Source organism: Lactuca serriola, chromosome 5 (assembly GCF_051521515.1).
Source record: "Lactuca serriola cultivar US96UC23 chromosome 5, Lser_US96UC23_V15, whole genome shotgun sequence".
Lineage (NCBI taxonomy): Eukaryota > Viridiplantae > Streptophyta > Magnoliopsida > Asterales > Asteraceae > Lactuca > Lactuca serriola.
The window spans coordinates 91,074,329-91,091,731 of NC_136412.1; positions in this window are offsets into that span (position 1 = coordinate 91,074,329).

Here is a 17,403-nt window from a genome sequence, read left to right on the forward strand (position 1 = left end):
GTCTCGGCTTTGAAATTTCTAAAACGCGAATACCTCGTAGCTTAGAACTTCACGGCCAAACTTTTATGTTTGGTCCGTAAACTCCCTCAAAAACCGTAAACTCATGCCTTAAGCATGAGTTTACTCCCTAAAGTAGATCACTTTTCATTTTCACCCTAAAAGAGTAAACTCAAAACACTCTCAAATATCATTCCGGTTTTTGCCCGATTTCCCAAAAACGTAAGTACTTCTTGGCTTAATTAGTTTTTATATCACAACATCTAGTGATTATACATCCTTTAATCCATCAAATTTCATGTCTTGATTAGATTTCCAAAACACCAAGAACACACACTAGTGTTCTTGGACTTTAAGTTCATTACAAGCTTCCACAAAGTAAGTACTTCTATCCTAGACTCATTTAAAGCTTGATATACATATTAATATCAGGGAAAGTCCCAAGAGCACCAAGAACAAGGTGTTCACGGTTTTGGGAGGCTCCCAAAACCGTAAATACCAAATAAGGGGCAAAGTGGTGCTTTAGGGTGTTTAGATGCTTCACAATGCCTTAGGGACTTGTCTAGATCCATCCTTGATGAGTTTATCACACAAAAAGAACAAAACATCACATTTATATGTGTTTACGGTTTGGGGATCTCCCAAAACCGTAAACACCTTAAAAGTTGTATAAATGTCCCATATTTATTCCTTATGCCTAGAATCTAAGCTAGGCTATTACCTTGAAGTGTTTAGGACTTGAAAACATCAAAATACCTAAGTCCATGAGAGTTTACGGTATTAAACTCATAGAGAAATGGTCCTTAGACCGTAAACTCCATTTAGGAGTGTTTTGATGCCACATAACACTTCCTAAGGCTTAAACATGAAGTAGAAATGCTTCAAAGGACTTGTAAAACCTCAAAACAACATATGTTCATAAAGTGTAGAGTTTACGACCGTAAACCCCTGAGTCTACTCCCATAAACTCCTTGGGTAATGGTCATGAAAACCGTAAACTCCAAAGGAGTTTACCCTTGAACCTCAAACACTCTAGCTTTGCCCTACAAACACTTGAATGCAACCCTTGTGATCTTTAACACTTGAAACAAAGTGTTTTCATGTTCTAGAGTGTCCCAACTTAATTTATTAGTTATAAATTGGCTAATTAGTTATATATATGTTCATTATATGATAACTAAGCTCATGCGTGTGTACAAGTCTCCATTTGTCACCTAGCACCGCATCCGACACTTCAATCCAATCCACTCACTGCAAGTGAGTTCATACCCCTTAATCAATGTTTTAAATGATTTTAAATGCTTTAATGGGGGGGGGATACAAGTAGAGAACAGTATGTTATTAAATCAATCATATGTATTTATAACTGTGTTTTCATCCAGCAGATTTCACAAACTTCAACATGTGATGCATGAAATGGTTTTCTATCTTAAAAATACTTTGGTATAAAAAGTATTACGTTTGAAATGTTTATCAAAACTCTTAGATGTCTTACAAAACCCTTTTTACCTTCTTGAACAAAATTATATCAATACACTTATGTTTTTATATATGTATTCATATTATAGTTTTCATCCTTCATTCAGTTTCCCACACTCTTGTGTAGCCAATGTGTATAAACCTGCTTCGACAATCAATTACCTTCCAGTTAACTATTATAGGGATAGTTAGGAGATACAAAACATTATTCCAATTACAAGGAATTACACCATAGTCAGTGCATTCATGAGTCTATACTATACATTACATGTTACAAGAATACGTCTACATCGATAAGCTTACATGAATAAATTTACATATATACATTTATTTGTATACACTTACATGGATACTTGTACATAGATTCACTACGATGATTTACTAGTACATTATGTGTAAATTGTTCTGCCTATCCTAGTTCAAAAGGATAATTTGACGGGACTAACCATTCCGGAACCCACCTGTTAGCAACAGAGGTAATGAACATCTACGGATGCCTACGGTTAATACTTATATTAGGAGTACCTTTACGGGACTAACCGTTCCTTAAACCTGCTGCCAACTACAGAGGAAAATAAACAATCTACGGATGTTCAAGGTTATACATTTAGGCAGTTGCGATGTCGTCTTTATCCTAATGCAAAAGGATAATACTTACATGACTATATTTTCCTATTACTTTATTTTGTGATACATTCACATAAACGATGAGTTAGACTAAGTACTGTTAGTAATAGTCAAAAAAAGGGAAAAACTATCATTGAACATTCGGGTCTTGGTAGAAGACTACATTTTATACTAGTAGGAAATATGGGATTTTCTAGGGTTTTCACACTTATATCAAATGTTTCATTCAAAGATTTACATGCCATTCATAATAGATTTCCAAAACAAGGCAATGACACTTAAATACTTATGAATTCACCAGCTTTACGCTGATACTCGCTTTCAAAATAACTTGTATTTTCAGGTCACTAGTAGACAGGTACGATGGCCAGGTTTTGAGAAGATGGAGCACAGAAAAGACTCGTCTTTTATTTTGATTACATATTTTGTTGTCTTATTACAATGAAAGAACACACATGTATTAAATATTTACTTTTAATGCAATGGATGATGTTGTTTCTTGTTTACTACTTTGCATTGTTTGATACTGTACATGACGTCCTCCACCCCTGAACGTTTCCACCGTTCTCGGTTTTGGGGTGTGACACAATATCGGGAGATAATGCCATGGTTAAAGTGGCTAAAGCCCTTTCCTACTCCTCAACTTTCTCAAACTCCTCATCAGTGTGGTTTTCAACGCCCTTGTCAATCACTTAGCCACCAATTGTCATAGTGATTCTAACAGGACCTCTAAGAATGCTTCTCCAGACTTTGAAATCTTTCATCTTAACGTATTTTTCAATTCTATACTTCCAGTCGGGAATCCATCTGCTGACATTAATCTTGGAATACGCGTAGTAGTGCCCAGGACAGTATCAAGTTTGTGAAAATGATTTTGACTTTGAGATTCCATTTGAAATTAAAGGAATTTAAAATCACAAAGGTGTTTATGGTTGATGATGGTTACAACCGTAAACCGGGTTTATGGTTGAGACGATTGGGACCGCAAACTCGGTTTATGGTTGATGAGTTTACGGTTTTCACGTTTACGGTTTATGCATTTATAGTTTTTAATCTTATTGAAGCCTTGTTTACAGTTTTTGAAGATTCACAGTTTACGGTTGATGAAGATTTTCAGTTTAGAACCGTAAATAGTGTTTACGGTTGGAAGTAAACCCCCAGAAAGCTTTCAAAAACACGTTTTTGCAATAGATTCGGATCCTGTAACCACTAGAACACTAAAACCAATGTTCGAGCAATATGAATATTAGTTTAAGCATCCCAAATCTCGATTGAATGAAGCTTGACACCAGTTTTTGCTCTGATACCAATTGTAAGGTGAAAATAAGGATCTTTACCAGTAGTCAAACAACCAACAATCACAGAATAAGAACAAGATGAAAAGAAACCGAGCTTGCACACGTTTATATTCAATAAATCGTCAGGTACAACTCGATGGACTTCTCTGTAATCTCTATGCCATCAACATTGACAAAAGACCTACTCCTCCATTATCACGACGTGAGCTCTTGACTGATGGGTTCTAGAGTGTCAGACACGTCAAATCGTCGAAGAGGATCATGCTGACTAAGCCTCACGATGTGAGAAATCCAAAACTCACGACGTGAGACCCCAAATCACCCTATAAATAGAAACTTAAGGGTGTCGGGATTGGTGCTCATCTCTTTCCATCTAAGTGTCATTACTCTGTGTGATTACCTCGAGAAGCCTTCCCGAAGCCCTGGTTTTTCATACTCGAGTCCCGAAGGAAGTTCTACATTCCCGAGATCCCCGAGAATCCCAAGATTTCAACTTTCTCTAGTCGAAGTTCTGCTCGATTCTTCTCTTGACTACTTCAAAACAACCACTTCACTCAAGTGAGTTCATACCTCCTTTTATACACCTTCAAATACTTTATAATGTACTTTTATTACATTTCGGGGGAGAATACAAGTAAAGACACGGTTGATCCCGAGTGAAAACGTGAAAACTCTTGTTATACTTTGCATGCATTAGACTTATAAAAAATGCATAGTATCCAGGGTAGGCATCCTTGTTAAACCATTTTATGCATGCAAAGAACTTATGATTTATGCTTTGTCAAAAATTGTGAAAGAGGATAAACATTGCATACAAAACTATTATTTTAATATAGACTTAGTTGAGAATTTGTGAGACGATTACATCTTCAAATGCTATCTCTTTATTAAAAAGGTACTACCTAAAGTCCTGGCTATTATAACCAGAGTCTCCCATTAGGAGAGCGTGTCAAATGTGTATAGATCTATACGGGAAGTCATGATCCCGTGCCCTGACTGTTAGCTACAATCCTTTGGGTGACAGTTTGTCATAAACGTTTCGACGCCTGAAGACCGTTGCCACAGGCATATTATGTTTAGTATGGTAATAAAACTCATCAGATAGACAATTATTATGGTATTATTCTTTTATGAATGGGTAGCTATTAAAACTATTCTTCATCTAACGAGTGCAATCTTCTTATAGCTTTATTATATAAAACTATGCCTCAACCTTTTACGCATGTCAGTTGCTTGTGATTTTCGGTCTTGGACATTAGAGACTGCCTGTTACTTTAGGAAAATAAGGGATTTTCCTGTATCCAAAACAATCAACTAATAGGAAAATAAGGGATTTTCCTGGTACAACTATTTACAATTCACAACGCGAACATTCATATGCATTTCATACTTTTATAAGAAAATAAGGGATTTTCTTGGAAAACGCACGAACTTTGGAATGGCATACATTTTCTTAAAACCGCTTATGAACTCACCAACTTAATTGTTGACACTTTTTCTTTGAAATAACTTGTATTCTCAGGGAACCGCTAAGCAAGTTTGGAAATCAACTTTTGGGGATTAACGCTCTGACGTTAATTACTACTTTTGAAAGATGTTTATGTATTTATCTTTTGAACATGTAACAAATACAATTATGTAAATGTTTTGGAAACCTTTTTATATATATGGTGCTGTGTACTTTCCTTACTATGAATTATTATGATACCGAATATGACGTCCTCCGCCCCCGAACGTTTCCGCCGTTTTGGTTTGGGGGTGTGACAGATTGGTATCAGAGCATTGTTTATAGTGAATTAAGTATATCCAAACCATTTTGGGTATACATCTATAAACACAACTGTAAAGTAGGCATGCATTCATTTCATATTAATAACAGTTTCATAAATAGATCAATATAGAAGTATTATAAATAAATTGTGTAGTGCAGGTGTGCCTTGGGACATGTAATCGGAATTGGGGTGAATATATCCTGATCAACTATATTTATCCAAGAGCCGACTAACGTATGTCAAGGAGTGTCTGCAGTGGACAACAAATTTAAAACTTACCAAGAGCATATCATTAAGAATACTATGGGAATATTTGGGTATCTTCAACCGTCAGACTAACGGGTAAATTTTTACATGCTTTAGATTATAGTCAATTCTTAACCATATTCTCGTATAGACTCAATGGCTAGATTCCATCACCCCGGCGACCCCTACTACACCAACCAAGGTAATATGGGATGGATTGAAGACGACCCCGAGGAAGAACCCATGAAAGATGAGGAAGACGAAGATTCTGATAGCTTAGCCTCAGAGCCTGAGGTAATCAATCCGTCAGTCGTCCGACCTGCATCCGTTCGACCTCCTTTCAGAATGGGATTTCAAGGACCAACTCCTGTCTAGGGAAGCCACATCCATCATTAGAGCCAGCAGCAAAGACTGCGTCCTCCTTATGGTATGTGTCGGGACTTCTACGATGTCAGCGGAGGAAGTTCAGCTGATTGAGCACTCCCAGTTATGGTAGGCAAACTTGCTAATCAGGCTTATCAATCCAGAGTCTAGGAAAACCAGATTCAAGAGGTTGATATAAGGATGGAGGATAACACAACTGATATCCGACGCCTTGACATGCTACAAGGGAATGCTCAACTCCACAGCAACTCTCTCCAAGAGCAAATGATTGCAACTCTCTCCGAAATGAGAGATTTGAGGGAGCAACAAGCTACCATTGACAGGCTTCTCATGGGATCCAAGCAATCGGATGCGTAATCGAGCTCCAAGCGCAATCCGCGCCGCGAGTAGTACTCGCCTAACTCCCAAATTTTGATGTAGAATAGGACCATCGGCTAAAAGTCTTACTTTCTTTAACTTTCTGTAATCGGAGACCTTTAGAAAGGTCAAATTTGTTTCAACTTCGGATGTAACGCAACCATATGTTTAATATATATAGGGCATATCTCCTTCGTGTGTTAATTTTGTGCATTTCATTAGAGTTCATGAGTTTATCTATTGCTATTCAAACTCCATTTGTGAATCAAACTCAAAGCCCTCTGTAGGTCAAACCAAATTCTTAAACTATTAAAGATATTTAACTCATTATCATTCAACCCTCAACCACCAAAACTAATAATCTTTCATTTTTAATTCATGGCAGCGCGATGCCTCCTCTTCTAAACTTAAGACCCAGGTCGGGCACGATACCAACACCACCTCCACCACCAACTTATGATCCAACCATGGTCCAGGCTTCTATCACAGCAGCAGTAAACGCCGCCCTCTCACAAATAAACTCCAACGATAATGGAGGGGCAGGAAGCAGCACGAATCATTCTAACCATTACACTGGTCATGGTCAAGTAAGGGAATGTACTTACAAGGAGTTCTCCAATGCAAAGCCAAAAACTTTTAATGGCACAGGGGGAGTCATTGCACTGATGCAATGGTTCGAAAAGACCGAAACGGTCTTTGAGATCTGCTCTTGCCAAGAAGCGTGAAAAGTCACGTTCGCCGCTTGCACCCTCACTGATCGAGCCCTCACCTGGTGGAAAAGCCATGTGAAGTCCATGACTCTCACCGTCACCAATGCCATAAGTTGGGAGGACTTGAAGGTCCTACTACTGGAGGAATACTGCCGAAGGGGCGAGATACAAAAGCTAGAGCAGGAGCTCTGGAATCTGAAGATGACTGGATCTGACCTAGTAGCCTACACGGCCAGGTTTAGCGACCTTTCCGCCTTGTGCCCTACCATGGTCAACCTAGAACTGAAAAAGGTTGAGAGGTACATTTGGGGGTTGTCACCCCATATTCAAGGTCACGTCTTCACCTCCAAGCCTGTCATTTTCAATAGTACTAAGCACCTGGCTCAGCGAATCATCGACCACGGGGTCAAATAGGGTATTGTTGCAACTATTCCCGACCCATCAAAGGAGGTACAGGGCCAGGGAAGTCTTTGGAACAAGAGAAGGGGGAAAATCCTATAGGGGAACCCCAAGAAACAACAAGTGGTAGCGGCTCACGTTGTTACTGTTCCTGCCACCACTGCCCCACAAGTTCATACAGTAGGAGATTTTCGAAGTGCAAACAATGCAACTTCCACCACTACGGTCCTTGCAGTGACTACCAATGCACCAGGTGCAATAATAAGGGGCATACAGTCCGCTTTTGCAAGGAGCCAGCCCAACAAGCCGCCCCCACTGCTAATGTCAGAGTAAGCCATGCCTGCTTTAAGTGCGGAGCCATGGGACACTACCGCAAGGACTGCCCGAAGGAAAACAACCGGAATACCGGCGGAAGGGGCCGAGTGTTCGTAATGGGACAGGAAGAAGACGTTCCAGACCCCACTTCTGTCACGGGTACGTTTCTTCTCGATAACTCGTATGCATGCATTTTGTTTGATAGTGGAGCGGAGAGGAGTTTTGTAAGTCATAATTTTAAAGGCCTGCTAAAACAAACACCCCAATCATTAAGTGAACCGTTTATAGTAGAAATGGCCAACGGTAAAACAGAGGGCACTAAGGAGATATAATTAAATTGTACCCTAACTCTAAACGATAATCCCTTTCCAATCAGCCTCATGCCAGTCTCGATTAAGAGTTTCGATGTTATCATAGGCATGGACTGGCTAAGTTCTCATCGTGCGGACATTTTATGTTACGATAAGGCCGTTCGTCTTAATTTGCCAACAGGCGAAACCCTCATAATCTATGGTGACAAACCCAGTACCACTCTTCATATTATCTTGTGTATCCAAGCTCAGAAGTGCCTATGCAAGGAATGTCCCGCGTTTTTAGCACATACTGTGGATGTGAAACACGAAGTCCAGGACATCAAGAGCGTGCCTTACGTATGTGAGTTTCCCGATGTTTTTCCCGAAGATCTTCCAAGAATACCACCCGCAAGACAAGTCGAATTCAGAATCGATCTGATTCATGGAGCTACCCCAGTAGCCAAAGCGCCCTATCGATTAGCCCCAACGAAGATGCAGGTCCTATCCAGCCAACTAAGTGAGCTACTCACCAAAGGATTCATCAGGTCGAGCTTCTCGCCTTGGGGAGCAGTAGTGTTGTTTGTGAAAAAGAAGGATGGATCATTTACGATGTGCATCGACTACCGAGAGCTTAAGAAACTTACCATCAAGAACCGATATCCCCTACCACAAATAGATGACTTATTCGACCAACTCTAAGTAGCCAATTACTTCTCCAAGATCGATCTGAGATCGGGATATCACCAGCTGCGAGTCCCGGAGAGTGATATTCCCAAGATGGCCTTCCGAATAAGATACGGGCATTACAAGTTTGTAGTGATGCCGTTCGGACTAACCAATGCCCCTGTCGTATTCATGGACTTAATGAATCGGGTATGTCGTCCATTCATGGATAAATTTGTAATAGTATTCATAGATAGCATACTCATTTATTCAAAGAGTAAAGAAGAGCATGGCTAACATCTGAGACAAGTCTTAGAGACATTACGAGCTGAGAGACTTTATGCGATGTTCTCAAAATGCGAGTTTTGGATTAGGAAGGTGCACTTCCTAGGTCATGTGGTAAGCGAAGAAGGAATCCACGTGGACCCATCTAGAATCAACGCTATCGAAAGTTGGTATGCACCGACTACACCAACAGAGATTCGTCAATTTCTAGGCCTTGCTGGTTATTATTGAAGGTTCATTCAAAACTTCTCCAGCATCGCAAAGCCTCTTACCTCCCTAACTCAGAAAGGTGTGCCATAGGGCAGAAAAGCAAGATGCTGCATTTTAAACTCTGAAACAGGCCCTATGCAGTGCACCCATTCTTTCTCTTCCAGACGAGATCGAAGATTTTGTGGTGTATTGCGATGCTTCGAATCAAGGGTTGGGTTGTGTGCTAATGCAACGAGGAAAGGTTATTGCGTATGCCTCACGACAACTGAAAACACATGAAGTCAACTACACCACTCATGACTTAGAACATGGAGTTGTGGTCATCGCTCTGAAAATATGGAGGCACTACCTATATGGTACCAAGTGCACCATCTTCACAGACCACAAGATCCTTCAACACATATTCGACCAGAAGGAGTTAAACAAGAGACAACGACGTTGGGTCGAATTGCTCAACGACTACGAATGTGAGATTCGTTACCATCCGGGAAAGGCGAATGTAGTGGCTGATGCCCTTAGTCGTAAGGAGTACTCTGGTCGAAAAGTGAAGTCATTAACCATGTCAATCCATTCGCATCTGTCGACACAAATCAAGGAAGCTCAAATAGAAGCCTTGAAACCCGAAAACGTGATAGGTGAAACCCTTAGAGGGATGGACAAGAATCTAGATATCAAGAGTGACGGAGTGCGCTACCTCATGAACCGAATCTGGACACCAAAGTTTGGTGGGTTAAAAGAGATAGTTATGAATGAAGCACACAAGACTCCATACTTCGTACACCCAGGTTCAGATAAGATGTATCTGGATCTCAGACAACTCTACTGGTGGCCAAACATGATGTAACACCCCGAGATTCAGGTACATTTCTTTCATCCTTGTTCTTTGTCTAATGGTCATGATTAGTCCTTGAGTGGAGAGTTTATAGCAAGTGAGTACGCTAGGTGTACCAGAGGGGTACGCTGCGCGTACTCATGCGCTTAAATTGGATGCGGAGTTGCGAAGGTACGCTGGGCGTACCCGGCCCAGATGCAAAAACCCTAATCCATATTGTGCACTATTTAAAGGGTGCTAAGGCTCATTTGTCAGCCTCCATATCAGTGAGTAAAACCCTAAAAGAGAGCCTCCCATCGTCCTTAGTGTGTGAGAGTGTTGTTGGAGCTATTTGTGCTTTGGTGACTTAGTGAAGGAGAAGGAAAGGAGCTCTTGGAAGCTAAAGCTTGAGGTGCCATTTTGGATCTGAGATCTATAGAGAAAAGGGCTACACTTGGAGGTATAAAGTTCAAAACTTTCCTCTTCTTTTGGTTGTTGTTGCATGTGCCATTTCTAGGGCTAAAAACCCCAAGGATGGAGACTTTATGAGTGTAGAGTGTTGCATGGTCCGAGATCTATCCCTTTTCAGTGGTATTAGTGATTTAGAACCATAAAGTTTCCATCTTGGATGTTAGTTTGAGGTCATGCTTGTGTAATAAGCCTTCTAGAGTTAAAGGATGGAACATTGTGGGAGTTGGTGACTTGTTCAGCCATGCAAAGGCTTAAAGTCATCAACTTTATGGATTAAGAGGCTTAGATGTGGTCAGATCTAGAATTTGGATGTGGGTCTTAACTGTTTAAGACCTCAAGAGCTAAGTGGATGAAGTTGGGGAGTACGCCGGGCATAATCCCAGTACGCGCCGGGTACTGGGTGGCGTTCCCCGATTCTGAGATGCAGCCGGGTACGCTCAGCGTACACATCTAGTACGCGCAGCATAACCCGGAAAGTTGACTTTAGGTTGAATTTTAGGGTATGGTCTATTGTGGGGCCTTTTGAGTTATGAGAGGGGCAAAATGGTCTTTTACCCTTCTGAGAGTGTCATAAGAGGACATAGTCTAGCCTTTGAGAGTTATATTAAATAGAGTATTTATTTCATATGATTAGGCGGAGGGTAGGCCAGCGTTTACCGAGTCAGAGATTTACTGAGATACCTGAGGTGAGTCTTCTCACTATACTTTACCTAGTGTGGTAACAGAGTTATGTGACAGAGTACTATAGAGTTATATTTCAGTGTATTTGCATGTTATTTATGTGTTGTGATTTATTGTGATATGTGATATGCATGATTCAGAGTTACAGAGTTGGGACTTTCGGGTCCCTAGAGTTAGGGCCAGAGGGCCCACAGAGAGTTGGGGCTGGAGGGCCCCACTGAGACACATTGACCAGAGGGTCGACAGAGTTACAGCCTCGAGTGGCTATTATGTGTTAGAGTGGTATTTTGGGGAACTCACTAAGCTTATGCTTACAGTGTTATGTGTTATGTGTTTCAGGTACATGTGATGACCGCGGGAAGGCACCGGCTTCATTCGTACACACACATGGGATTTTATGTATTTTGATCTTGGGAGATATTTTATGAAACAAAGACATGATACTATGACATTTTATGAATGAATGAGTTTGTTAAAAATGTGTTTAAAAATGCGAAAAATTGTTTTAATTTTTACGGTGTTACAAGTTGGTATCAGAGCCTAGGTTTGAGGGATTCGGGTGCACCTTCGGGCGTATCTGAACCCAAATCGAGGATTTGAAATTTTTTTGATAATAAAATATGTTTTCAAAAGAAGAACTTACGAGACAAACAGAGCAGAGCCGTGTGTACAAACAGCCAGCGCCCGAACGGTGATTTCCCAAAATACCATTATTATAAGTGTTATTAGACATGATGTGATATGATATATGATGATCTATGATATGCATACTAGAGTAGACTAGGTATTCTTATTAGGACTAGAGGGGCCTGATATGTGATGCCTGAGTCTAGAAGTCTTGCTGCTAGGAATACTTCAGAGTGTTAAGGTAGCAGCGAGGAGGTTGTGGGAGATCTGCTAGCGAGTATCATATGGTTAGAGAGAGTAGAGTACTTGGGACTTGGGACTCTGGGAGGAGGACTTAGGGTGAATGCTGATGTGGTGTGGACGGTAGTATTGGGCCCGTACTACTGAAGACACCGGGTCAGTGCACAGTCCAAGTAAGAATTCTTGGAGTACCAAGAGACAAGTAGGGTGGAGTATTCGAGTGTGAGTATACTCGAGCGAGTCCCTGATAATTATTCTTGTGTTGTAATTCGGAGAGAGGGAGATCATGGTTGGGACGCGCCACACACCAGGGACCAGCGGTACGAGTGATGAGGAGATCCATAGGATCATCAAGGAGGAGGTGGTTGCGGCCATCAGGGCAGAGATAGCAGAGATGTTTGGGTCTATCAAGACCACGCTGATAGAGACATTTGATGAGAAGTACGCTGCTCTTTCTGAGGCTGCTGTTGTTGCGGCCACTACAGCTATAGTTGCGACAAGGCCGCAGGGTGGTGATGCGTTGCTGTTCTAAGAGTTCAGCAACACAAAACCACCAGAGTTTGATGGGACCCAGGACCCGATTACGGCGATGAGATGGATTTCAGACATAGAGGGGTGTTTCTTTACTTGCTCATCTCCAGAGCATTTGAGAGTCCGGTTCGCGCTGAACCAGCTTCGCTTGGGAGCGAAGGATTGGTGGAAGTTTGTGATGGCGCACTATACGCCTGCTGAGCTTGCAGCAGTGACCTGGGAGAGGTTCACTGCTATGTTCCGAGATTAGTATGTTCCCTAGGCGGAGAGGGAGCGTTTGGCCCAGGAGTTTCTGACCCTCAAGCAGGGTACTGAGTCTGTTAGAGTGATTACAAGGATGTTTCATGAGGGGGCAATGTTCTGCCCAGAGCACGTGTCCTCCGAGTAGGCACGTATGAGCGATATCTGAGCATTTTGAAGAGGGATATACGAGAGTTCGTGGCGAACTCGACGTACCGGACATTTGTAGAGCTTCATGAAAATGCCCGGAAGTGGGAGATAGAGCTGGAGACTCAGGCTAGGGAGGAGGCTGAGTCTCAGGGGAGGGATCGGCGACCGATGCAGTCTCAGCCGGTAGCCAAGCGGGCCTAGCCCGCTGATTCGAGATCAGGGAACCAGAGGGGCCGCACTTGTGGCAAGTGCAGAAAGAGCCACGATGGGGTGTGTAGAGCAGGGTCTTGCTACAAATGTGGCAAGGAGGGGCATATGGCCAAGGACTGCCCCCAAGGGGTTTGCAGTATGCTTTCACTACAACCAGACCGGACACCAGAAGGCAGAGTGTCCGCAGCTGCGGGGATCAGCACATGGAGAATCTCAGGGATCTGCCCCTGCTACCATCAGAGCTACTGAGAGTCGACCAGTGAAGGCTGAGGCACAGAAGGCACGAGGGAGAGCCTTTCAGTTGACCGCAGAGGAGGTTCGCGCAGTGCCCGATGTCATGGCTGGTATGTAATCTTTCGTGTATTTATTTTGATGTTGAGATATTGTGCTTATATTATGTTATGCGTAGGTACTTTTCTTGTGAGTTATGTACCTGCCTTGGTGTTATTTGACTCGGGTGCGAGTCGGTCTTTTGTATCTTTGGCTTTTAGTCAACACATGAGTGTTAGTCGTGAGGCGTTAAGTCGACCTCTGAGAGTTTCCATAGCTGACGAGAGGGTGATATATGCCACAGAGATGTTCTGAGGGTGCGTACTCGAGATTTTCGATGTTGAGTTCCCGATTGATTTGGTTCCTATTGCGATGGGTGATGTCTGTGTCATCGTGGGAATGGACTGGTTGAGTAGATTTGGAGCGGTTATCGACTGCTAGCGACAGCTGGTGACCATACGAGACCCTAGTTGGGGAGTTCTTACGGTGTACGGCGATGGTACACGTTCTGGGTCAGCATTTTGTTCGGCCGCTAGAGTGAGGCAGTGTCTACAGCAGGGTTGTAAGGGCTTTGTAGCGTATGTGATGGATACGCGAGTTGATTCAGAGAGACCGAGGACAATTGATGAGGTTCCGATAGTGCGTGAGTTCCCGGACGTATTTCCAGAGGAGTTGCTGGGCGTGCCTCCCGTGAGGCAAGTAGAGTTCAGTATCAGTTTGGTCGTGGGGGCTGCGCCTATCGCCAAGGTGCCCTATCGCCTTGCACCTCCAGAGATGCAGGAGTTATCCTCATAGCTTTAGGAGTTGTTGGGAAAGGGGTTTATTAGGCCGAGCAGCTCGCCGTGGGGAGCGCCTATCCTTTTTGTCAAGAAAAAGGATGGTTCACACCGGATGTGCATTGATTACCGGGAGTTGAATAAGCTGACGGTCAAGAACCGTTACCCATTGTCGATGATCGACGATTTGTTCGATCAGTTGCAGGGAGTATCTTGGTTCTCCAAAATTGATTTGAGGTCTGGGTATCATCAGGTAAGGGTGCGAGATGAGGACATACAGAAGACAGCGTTCAGGACTCGTTATGGGTATTACGAGTTTGTGGTGATGCCTTTCGGACTCACCAATGCCCCAGCAGTGTTCATGGACCTCATGAACAGAGTGTGCAGGCCGATGTTGGATCGCTCGGTGATCGTATTCATCGACGACATTCTGGTGTATTCGAGATCTAGAGAGCAGCATGAGGAGCATTTGAAGGAGATCCTCGGAGTTTTGAGATCGGAGAGGCTTTATGCCAAATTCTCCAAGTGTGATTTCTGGTTGCGAGAGGTCCAGTTCCTATGGCACCTCATTAACCAGAAAGGGATATTGGTCGACCCGGCCAAAGTTGAGGCAATGATGAGTTGGGAGGTGCCAAGGTTACCCTCCGAGATCAGGAGTTTCTTAGGATTGGCAGGCTATTATTGGAGATTTATCAGGGATTTCTCCAAGATCGTCGTGCCACTCACCACGTTGACCCGGAAGGGTGTCACTTTTTCATGGGGCCCAGAGCAGCAGTCCTCCTTTGAGACGCTTCGCCAGAGGCTATGTGAAGCCCCGGTGTTAGCCCTGCCAGAGGGAATGGAGGACTTTGTGGTGTATCGTGATGCGTCGATCTTGGGGTTGGGAGCGGTGTTGATGCAGAGACGGCATGTGATAGCATACGCATCGAGGCAGTTGAAGCCTCATGAGACGAGGTATCCCACCCATGATCTAGAGTTTGGGGCAGTGGTGTTCGCCCTCAAGATTTGGTGTCACTATCTGTACGGGGTTCGGTGTACAATATACGCGGACCACAAGAGCTTGAAGTATTTGATGGATCAGCCCAACCTAAATATGCGACAAAGGAGGTGGTTGGATGTGGTCAATGATTATGATTATGAGATCCTGTACCACCCGGGCAAGGCTAATGTTGTAGTCGTTGCACTGAGCCGCAGGGCGGAGAGCGCCTCATTGCGAGATGTATGTTTGAGATTGACCGTGATGCCTACGGTGTTGGACACCATTTGTGGGGCACAGGCTGAGGCCTTGAGATCAGAAAACCAGAAGAGAGAGCGACTTTTTGGGTTGGTATCGGATTTCGTTACCGATAGCCTGGGGCTTATGACATTTCAGGGTCGTATCTGGGTACCGTTTGTGGGAGGAACACATACCATTTTGAAGGAAGAGGCTCATTGGTCGAAGTTCTCGATCCATCCTGGGGCCACTAAGATGTATTTAGATCTGAAGAGGGAGTATTGGTGGCCCTGTATGAAGAGCGATGTCGCGTGGTTTGTTGAGAGGTGCTTAACCTGTCGTAGGGTTAAGGCCGAGCACCAGAGACCGCATGGTAAGTTGCAGCCGTTGGAGGTTCCCGAGTGGAAGTGGGAACAGATTGCCATTGATTTTATCACCAAATTGCCAAGGACGGCTAGGGGAGTCGATGCAATTTAGGTGATTGTGGACAGGTTGACAAAGAGCGCCCACTTCCTTGCTATCAGTGAGAGCTCTTCCGCAGAGAAGTTGGCAGAAATGTACGTGAGGGAAGTGGTATCGCGACATGGAGTGCCGATCTCGATTGTATCAGACCGAGATGTGCGTTTCACTTCCAGATTCTGGAAGAAATTTCATGAGGAATTGGGTACTAGGCTGCATTTTAGTACCGCATACCACCCCCAGACTGACGGACAGAGCGAGCGGACGATTCAGACGCTCGAGGATATGCTCCGGGCATGTGTGTTGGATTTTGGTGGGAGTTGGGACACGTATTTGCCCTTGGCAGAGTTTTCTTACAACAACAACCATCATTCGAGCATTGGTATGCCACCCTTTTAGTTGTTGTATGGGAGAAGGTGTCGGACCGCCATTTGCTGGGGAGAGGTCGGGCAGCGTGTTATGGGTAGTGCTGAGATTGTGCTTCAGATGACTGAGCAGATACAGTAGGTCAGGCAGAGGTTATTGACCACTCAGAGTCATCAGAAGAGTTATGCGGACAGGTGCCGGTCCGAGCTCGAGTTCCAGGTCGGCGACTTTGTACTCCTGAAGGTCTCTCCTTGGAAAGGAGTGATCCGATTCAGGAAGAGGGGCAAGTTGGGGCCCCGATATATCGACCCTTTTCGGGTGATCGTAAGGGTAGGCAGGGTAGCCTACCGGTTGGAGCTACCTGCAGAGTTAGGTCAGATCCATGACACTTTCCACGTGTCGCAGTTGCGAAAGTGTATAGCCGATGAGTCGGCAGTGGAACCATTGGAGGATATTCAGGTGGATGCGAGCCTGAATTATGCTGAGAGACCGGTGGCAATCAGAGATCGGAAGATCAAGGTTTTGAGGAACAAGGAAGTACCTTTGGTTTTGGTTCAGTGGCAACATTGGCAGGGGTCTGAGATGTCTTGGGAGTCAAAGTCGGAGATGCGAGAGCAGCATCCAGAGTTGTTCGAGGAATGAGACTTCGAGGGCGAAGTCTGGTTCTAGTGGGGGAAAATTGTAACACCCCGAGATTCAGGTACATTCCTTTCGTCCTTGTTCTTTGTCGAATGGTCATGATTAGTCCTTGAGTGGAGAGTTTATAGCAAGTGATTACGTTGGGCGTACCAGAGGGGTACGCTGCACGTACTCATGTGCTTAAATTGGACGCGGAGTCACCAAGGTACGCTTGGCGTACCCAGAGTTACACCGGGCGTACCCGGACCAGATGCAAAAACCCTAATCCGTCTTGTGCACTATTTAAAGGGTGCTAAGGCTCATTTGTCAACCTCCATATCAGTGAGTGAAACCCTAAAAGAGAGCCTCCCATCGTCCTTAGTGTGTGAGAGTGTTGTTGGAGCTATTTGTGCTTTGGTGACTTAGTGAAGGAGAAGGAAAGGAGCTCTTGGAAGCTAAAGCTTGAGGTGCCATTTTGGATCTGAGATCTACAGAGAAAAGGGCTACACTTGGAGGTATAAAGTTCAAAACTTTCCTCTTCTTTTGGTTGTTGTTGCATGTGCCATTTCTAGGGCTAAAAACCCCAAGGATGGAGACTTTATGAGTGTAGAGTGCTCCATGGTCCGAGATCTATCCCTTTTCAGTGGTATTAGTGATTTAGAACCATAAAGTTTCCATCTTGGATGTTAGTTTGAGGTCATGCTT